Below are 7,144 nucleotides of genomic sequence, written 5' to 3'. Positions count from 1 at the left end.
CCAACATTTGAACAAGAGGACCTTGAATTTCCCGTACCTTATAATCTGAAAGTTAAATGTTACTAGTGGATGGTCACTTCACGAGAATCATTTTCGAGGCCTTTCTGTGAAACAAAGCGACCAGTTGTTCCACTTTCAACCTCGGCCATAATTTAACCTCCAGTCCTGTCAATGAACCAAGGTGAGAAACAGTTCGACACAAAAGCGATCGCACTTCCTCTTCCAAGGTTAAAGTCAGACATTGAGAGCGGAGGGTTTCACTGGAAACGAGTTCTTGAGACCGATTTCGCAACCCGATTCTCTTCAACTCGAAACTGTAGTCTCTGAAGGGGAGGACAAGAGGATAGTCGTATACTGGGTCCGTTTGAAAACGGAAGATTTTCAACACCGACAGTTACCAAACCTGTCTCAAGGAAAGAAAGTACCTAAAGTAAGTAAACATGTAAGGTAAGTAAGAAAGTTAGAAAGATTTGAGTGAAACATTGGCAAAAGGTTCTATCAACCTCCCTTGAGTCCCTTGGGGGTATAGAGGAAAATAACGTCAATGCCATTCCTTCACTTTTCGACCTTTTTGTATGCCATTGAAATCTTGGAGTATACAAGTATAAGTAGTGCTTTATTTAGCCTGTCATCTTAGACCAAGTTGTTCCATTACTAAATATGTTGTTTTTTTTTTTTTTTTTTTTTTTTTTTTTTTTGTTTTGTTTTTTTTTTAAATTTTCATATTGATTTTAATTTGTTTTACCAAGTGTTGTGTATATTCCTTAAACGTTATCAAGTTTTCAATATTAAAGTTATCCATTTTAGAACCACTAAATAATGCAAAGAAGACGTAATCTAATGTAGACACCTAGGTAATATCAAAATGAATAGAATAGAATATATCTTGTTTATCCTGCTGGGATAGGACTGAAAAGTCCCTTTTCCCCGCAGTCTAACCAAGGTCTTATATATTTGATACATTATGGGGGGTACATTTTACAATGTGTTGTTATATCTCTGTTTGATCTCTGTTTTACTTTCTATTACTACAGTTATAGCGAAGAGCGAAGCTATACTAGTAAGGTAATGAGAAAGTTTTGCAATCAGTATAAATTTTCAAAATCGGGAAATGAACTGTTTAATGTCAATGTTACACAGGAACTATTTTTTCCCCATCAGGAAAATTTTTGGTAGACGCCCACAGTAAAATAAGGATCCAATTATCCAAAGTAGGATTATACCTTGGCATTTTGACCTACTAAAACCCCACTCCCCCCTCTCTACATGCATAGCTCAATATTAAATGCACTGCAAGTATTGAGACCGATTTCGCAACCCGATTCTCTTCAACTCGAAACTGTAGTCTCTGAAGGGGAGGACAAGAGGATAGTCGTATACTGGGTCCGCTTGAAAACGGAAGATTTTCAACACCGAGAGTTACCAAACCTGTCTCAAGGAAAGAAAGTAATACCTAAAGTAAGTAAATATGTAAGGTAAGTAAGAAAGTTAGAAAGATTTGAGTAAAACATTGTTCATAGAATCGACTTTTTACTTTCCTTATCCCATAGGAAGGAAAGTAATGTAATCGGGTCAAATTTTCGATGGTCAGTTTTTAGTGCCTCTCGCCCCTACGCCAGGCTTGTCTTATCCAGCCCCTAGTACGCCACGCGCCTGATCGTTATCTCCACTGATAACAATGGCCTTGGTTTATCAAGAGAACAGGCTCGAAAATCTCCAAGGCCTTCCAAGTATCTCATCCACACTATCGTTCGTCGTATACCTACTCCTATGTACCTACATTACCTACTTATCAGCAACGTATACTTTACCTACCTATCAGGTATCTTGCTCTCTAGACCTAGAGATATTGCGATATAGCGAAAACCGACATAGGGTGCAAAAGTACTAGCAGTTCTGTGAACTGTAGACCTCACTCAGACTTTTTTGCCCAAGCTGGGACGTCAGTTCTGGGACCCCAAAGTTCAAGCCTCGATCTTACATCGAGGCACATTTCGTGTACATTTCGGCACGATAAGACCTCCGTTGTTACAGCTCCCTCTATCAAAGCTCTTAGAAAAAAAAGCTTCGCTGAAGGATGATCTCAGTGTTGGGACTAGGGGCGGGGGACTGAGCCAGCTGCGAGGTGGGCTTGGGGAGAATTAACCTGCGAAGAATATAGAACAGAATATGAAAGGTGGGTTTGGGGAGAGCCGCCTATGTGGCCAAGAGCACTGACTCTCAACCTGGAGGTGCTGGATGATCTCAGTGTTGGGACTAGGGGCGGGGGACTGAGCCAGCTGCGAGGTGGGCTTGGGGAGAATTAACCTGCGAAGAATATAGAATAGAGTATGAAATTGAACTGAATTGTTTATATTTATATTTCTTAAAAAACTATACATGGTTTCATCCCCTAAGCTATTTCTCTAACTTTGGTGGGTTTGGGGAGAGCCGCCTTGGAGGTGCTGGGTTCGAATTCCGGCCAGGGCGGAAATTCCCAACCAGACTTTTCCGTTCTTAGATAGGCATGGATGTAAAGGAATGTACCTTGAAGTAATGCGAAAGCGGTGTCAAGGTAAGTATCTACAGTTTTTTTTTACTTGTGGGGCAGAGTTATTCTGCGAGGAATAGGGAAATGTGAACCGGTTTTATCATTCCACTTTGTTTATCAGTCAAGACGAGGGTCCGAGCCTCCCTTAAGATTTACGGAAATTCCCAACCAGACTTTTCCGTTCTTAGATAGGCATGGATGTAAAGGAATGTGCCTTGAAGTAATGCGAAAGCGGTGCCAAGGTCAGTATCTACAATTTTTTTTTTCCTTGTGGGCCAGAGTTATTCTGCGAGGAATAGGGAAATGTGAACCAGTTTTATCATTCCGAGCCTCCGTTAAGATTTAAAATCATATCCGCCAGCCTAGTTAGCTTGGAAGGTAGTGCGTCTGCCTTGAAAGCGCTAGGCCGCGGGTTCGATTCCCGCCCGGGGCGGATTTTATCCGAAACAGATAAGGTTCGTTCTCGGAACGGCTGTCTTTCTTCTATCCTGTTTTCTTTCTCTCTTCGATTTCGGGACCATAAGACCTTAGCAATTACAGTTCCCTCTATTTTTTTTTTTTAAGAAACCTCTCTCAGGAAAGGGGCCATATCTTACCTCTGGTTTTTGGAGGGGGGTGTTGGGGCGGGCACATTCATACTCATTATGATGGGGGAGCTCATGTTGGCGGGGTAGTGAGGTTTCTTGGAGGGAGTGGGGGAGGGAGAACTCGACGCTGAGGGACGTCTCTGAAAACGAGAGAAAGAGGGGTAAGTGGTTGAGTGGAAGAGCTCACAGAAGTGAAAAAAATACAAAAAAAAAATGGCAAAAATAATACCAAATATTCAACATAAATGTGTTAAAGTCATAATATAACCTCTTTATGGTTAAAAAATAAAATAAATAAAAAAAGCTTCTTCAGTACAATCAATGTACAGCAAAAAGTGATGAAATAAAAAAAAAAAAATAAACTCGAGTGTTCAAATAGTTTAGCCAAAGTTTTCCCTCTATTCTCATCTTGGTATTGTTGAGCACATTCTCAATCTTCATTTTCCTTGCGAGCCGCTCCCACATCTCTTTTTTCAGCTTCTTCAGTCTCAATATAGAATTCCACTCTAGTTCTTTCGCCTTTGCCCATTCACTCAGGACAATATGTACTGCAAAAAGTGATGAAATCCCCCAAAAAACCTTTTGCGTTTAAAAAAAAAAGTTCTGCCAAGTTCTTCCCCCTTGCCTTGGTTTATCAAGAGAACAGGCTCGAAAATCTCCAAGGCCTTCCAAGTATCTCATCCACACTATGGTTCGTCGTATACCTACTCCCATATCAACCTGTGTACCTACATTACCTACTTATCAGCAACGTATACTTTACCTACCTATCAGGTATCTTGCTCTCTAGACCTAGAGATATTGCGATATAGCGAAAACCGACATAGGGTGCAAGTACTAGCAGTTAATTGTAGACCTCACTCAGACTTTTTTGCCCAAGCTGAGACATCAGTTCTGGGACCCCAAATTTCAAGGATCGACGTGCCTCGATCTTACATCGAGGAACATTTCGTGTACATTTCGGCACGATAAGACCCCCGTTGTTACAGCTCCCTCTATCAAAGCTCTTAGGAAAAAGTTTATTTGAATTTTTTCAGGAGGTTTGATAGAGGGAACTATAACTGCTGAGGTCTTCTAGTCCCAAAAGTATGGATAGGAGAAAGCCAGCCGTTCCGAGAACGAACCTTATCTGTTCAGTATAAATTCCGACCCAGCCGTAAGTCGAACCCGCAAATCTAAAATCAACACTTTTCTCTCCGTCACTCTCTCATCAACATTGTTCCTACCTCTGCCAGGCTGTAGAAGTGTAGATGCAGGGTCTACAGTCTGCAGCAGGGTCTACAGTCACACTACACGAGCTACAACTAAGTCTACATTACCTCTACAGCAGGGATTCCCAATCTGTGGTACGGAAGCATTTCTATTGGTACGCGAAGAGATTTGAAAACCCCATTTTTATGATTTGTCTCGTAAATGCGAAAAACAAATCTGGTAACCCTAAGTTGGGAGAGAAAAAAATCTGCAATCAGTACACCAAAAAATTGTGACATCGTACTACGATGAACACAAAAATTTCGACTTCTTTATTTAACCCCCAAAAACCACACAAAATTGATGTTTGGTGGTACGCCAAAAGAACCTTGGGGTGTTGGGTGGTACGCAGTGCTCGTAAGTTTGGGAACCCCTGCTCGTCCTCGCTGCGAAAAAAGCTGAACGCTGATTGGTCGAACCGCTGACCTTGAGCGAAGAAGTATTGAGGTCATATGTATAATAAATGGCGAAGTGATGTAAGGTAACGTTTGAAAAACAACAACATATCATCATGGCAAGTGAAGTACGAGCGTCTTCTTTAATGGGAGAAGTACGTTGGGAGCCAATTCAATTCAATTCAAACAGAATTCAATTCAATTCATTGGGAGTCAGTCGCGATAGCACATTGAACGCAAAAGTTACCAATGGTTCACTGAAGTTAAGCAAGGTTGGTACCCGTATGGGTGACCAATTGCGTGCTCCTGCCTTTTCCAGGCCTTACTCAACGCTCTTTTTTTTTTTAATTTTTCATATTGATTTTAATTTGTTTTACCAAGTGTTGTGTATATTCCTTAAACGTTACCAAGTTTTCAATATTAAAGTTATCCATTTTAGAACCACTAAATAATGCAAAGAAGACGTAATCTAATTAATGTAGACACCTAGGTAATATCAAAATGAGTATTTTTACTTTCTACTACTACAGTTATAGCGAAGCTATACTAGTAAGGTAATGAGAAAGTATTGCAATCAGTATAAATTTTCAAAATCGGGAAATGAACTGCTTAATGTAAATGTCCCCGATGTCATAACAGAAAAGTTCCGGGACCAAGAAAGAAGAGCGGGGAGGTTTTTTAGCGGGTTGAGCGGCCAGGAATGGTGCCACAGAAGGGCGAAACACCATACCCTGAGCCGTGACTCCAGCATACCCTCCACACCATGCTGGAGAAGTCATAAAGATTTTTCCTCCTCATAAAAAAAAAAAAATAATAATAATAAATAGAATAATGTAAATGTTACACAAGAACTATTTTTTCCCCCATCAGGAAAATTTTCGGTAGACGCCCACAGTAAAATAAGGTTCCGAAGTAGGATTATACCTTGGCATTTTGACCTACTAAAACCCCACTCCCCCCTCTCTACATGCATAGCTCAATATTAAATTCACTGCAAGTATTTTGTAAAGGGTAAAGGTTACAGTACGTTGTAAGAGTCAGGTGTTAAACAAGGTACATACGAGTATCATCATAGAATCGACTTTTTACTTTCCTTATCCTATAGGAAGGAAAGTAATGTAATCGGGTCATTTTCGATGGTCAGTTTTTAGTGCCTCTCGCCCCTACGCCAGGCAACCGGGGCGCGGTGAAATTGGCCCTGGTCACAGCTGACTAACCCTTGGTAACTAGTAACTCATCTATAAAACCAAACTGTGCTACAGATTGCAACATAACGCAACTTTCCAGTCAATCGGCCTGAGCAGGAAATAGGCTCGTGTGGCGATGGTCTAAGAATTCACTTGCGCAACCTCAAGCCTATGACCCTACTCCTGAGGAGCTGGATAGGGATAGAGCCATGACAGCCATCCATTTGGCTTTCAAGACAGGATGTGCCGCCTTGGTTTATCAAGAGAACAGGCTCGAAAATCTCCAAGGCCTTCCAAGTATCTCATCCACACTATGGTTCGTCGTATACCTACTCCTATATCAACCTACATATGTACCTACATTACCTACTTATCAGCAACGTATACTTTACCTACCTATCAGGTATCTTGCTCTCTAGACCTAGAGATATTGCGATATAGCGAAAACCAACATAGGGTGCAAGTGCTAGTAGTTCTGTAAACTGTAGACCTCACTCAGACTTTTTTGCCCAAGCTGAGAAGTCAGTTCTGGGACCCCAAATTTCAAGGATCGATCTTACATTGAGGCACATTTCGTGTACATTTCGGCACGATAAGACCCCCGTTGTTACAGTTCCCTCTATCAAAACTCTTAGAAAAAAAAAGTTTCATTGAATTTTTTCAGGAGGTTTGATAGAGGAAACTAAACTGCTGAGGTCTTCTAGTCCCAAAAGCGAAGAGAGGATAGGAGAAAGCCAGCCGTTCCGAGAACGAACCTTATCTGTTTAGTATAAATTCCGACCCAGCCGGAAATCGAACCCGCGAATCTAAAATCAACACCTTTCTCTCCGTCACTCTCTCATCAACATTGTTCCTACCTCTGCCAGGCTGTAGAAGTGTAGATGCAGGGTCTACAGTCTACAGCAGGGTCTACAGTCTACACTACACGAGCTACAACTAAGTCTACATTACCTCTACAGCAGCGGTTCTCAAAGTTGTGGAGTGGTATGCGGAAGCATTTCTATTGGTACGCGAAGAGATTTGGAAACCCCATTTTTATGATTTGTCTCGTAAATGCGAAAAACAAATCTGGCAAACCTAAGTTGGGAGACAAAAAAATCTACAATCAGTGCACCAAAAAATTGTGATATCGTACTACGATGAACACAAAAAATTCGACTTTTTTATTTAACCCCCAAACCACACAAAATTGAT

This window comes from Diaphorina citri, unplaced genomic scaffold, assembly GCF_000475195.1.
Source record: "Diaphorina citri unplaced genomic scaffold, Diaci psyllid genome assembly version 1.1 scaffold1351, whole genome shotgun sequence".
NCBI lineage: Eukaryota > Metazoa > Arthropoda > Insecta > Hemiptera > Psyllidae > Diaphorina > Diaphorina citri.
This window is presented reverse-complemented; position numbering follows the sequence as displayed.